Raw genomic sequence first — 1,764 nt, 5'->3', positions numbered from 1 at the left:
TTTTTTGAGACGGAGTCTCGCTCTGTCGCTCAGGCTGGAGTGCAGTGGCGCGATCTCGGCTCACTGCAAGCTCCGCCTCCCGGGTTCAGGCCATTCTCCTGCCTCAGCATCCCGAGTAGCTGGGACTACAGGCGTCCACCACCACGCCCGGCTAATTTTTTGTATTTTCGGTAGAGACAGGGTTTCATTGTGTTAGCCAGGAAGGTGTCGATCTCCTGACCTCGTGATCCACCCGCCTTGGCCTCCCAAAGTGCTGGGATTGTAGGCATAAGCCAGCACGCCCGGCCTGGGTCACACATCTTTAGGGTCAGTGGCCAATGGGGCACACTTGGCATTAGCTTGAGCCCAACTCTGGCTCTGCCACCTGCTGCTCCTGTGACCCGGCAGGGCTGATTTCACCTCTGCTCATCTCAGTTTCCTAATCTGTAAAATGGGTCTAATAAAGGATCAACCACATGGGGTTCTGTGGTGATATGAGCACATAGTGAGGGGTCAGCAAATGTCAGAAGTTACCTAGGACAACCAGGCACGATGTATCCCAGCACTTTGGGAGGCTGAGGTGGGCAGATCACTTGAGGTCAGGAGTTTGAGACCAGCCTGGCCAACATGGTGAAACCCCATCTCTACCAAAAATAGAAAAATTAGCTGGGTGTGGTGGCATGTGCCTGTAATCCCAGCTACTTAGGAAGCTGAGGCAGGAGAATCGCTTGAACCCAGGAGGTGGAGGTTGCAGTGAGCTAATGATGCCACTGCACTCCAGCCTGGGTGATAGAGCAACACTCTGTCTCCAAAAAAGAAAGAGAGAGAGAGGGAGGGAGGGAGGGAAAGGAAGTTTGGAAAGAAAGGAAGAAAGGCAGGCAAAAGCCCCAGACAAGCCATCCTGCACCCTTCATGCACCCAACCTGAACCAAACACCAGCATGACCCGGCTCTGAATGCACAGCAGACGGAGGTTCGCTGGGCAGAGACGCTGCGCGGACCTAGACGCTGCCTTTGGTGATACCCTAAACAAAAGGGGCCAGTCCCACAGTAAGGAAGGAGACCACTACTCCTCCTGCTGCCCTCCTCCCCCAACCTTGCCTAGTTTACAAGACAGGAGGAAAGAGAGAAAGCAAAATGTTAGAAAAAAAAATACAGAAGTAAGATAAATAGCCAGAAGACCCTGGCACCACCACCCGGCCCTGGTAGTTAAAAAAAAGTAACAATAATAATATCAACTCCTGACTTAAACTACTTGTGTTATCTGTAAATTCCAGACATTGTATGAAAAAGCATTGCAAAACTTTCTGTTCTGTTAGCTGATGCGTGTAGCACCCAGTCACATTCCCCACACTTGCTCAAAATATCATGACCTTTTCACGTGGACCCCTTAGAGTTGTAAACCTTTAAAAAGGCCAAGTATTTCTTTTTCAGGGAGCTCGGTTATTAAGACACAAGTCTGCCGATGTTCCCAGCCGAGTAAACCTCTTCCTTCTTTAATCTGGTGCCTGAGAAGTTTTGTCCGCAGCTCATCCTGCTACAACAGGACACAGCCCAGAGGTGCCACCTGCAGCTGCCCCGTTCCCTCTAATCCCAGCTCCACCCTGCCTGCTCCCGTCCTTCCTCTGGGGAAACATGGGCACGCTCAGGTGAACCCCAGCTTCTCATGCTTGAACTGGGGAAACTGAAGCCCCATGGGACCGGGGCACCACTGGGCATCAAGGGAGGAAAGTTGAGCCCGGGGTGATCTGGGAACCAGAAGGGAAAACATGTGGGATCCAGGCAG

The sequence above is a fragment of the Rhinopithecus bieti genome, unplaced genomic scaffold (assembly GCF_001698545.2).
Source record: "Rhinopithecus bieti isolate Rb0 unplaced genomic scaffold, ASM169854v2 scaffold_13243, whole genome shotgun sequence".
Classification (NCBI taxonomy): Eukaryota; Metazoa; Chordata; class Mammalia; order Primates; family Cercopithecidae; genus Rhinopithecus; species Rhinopithecus bieti.
Note: the sequence above shows the minus strand (reverse complement) of the source record.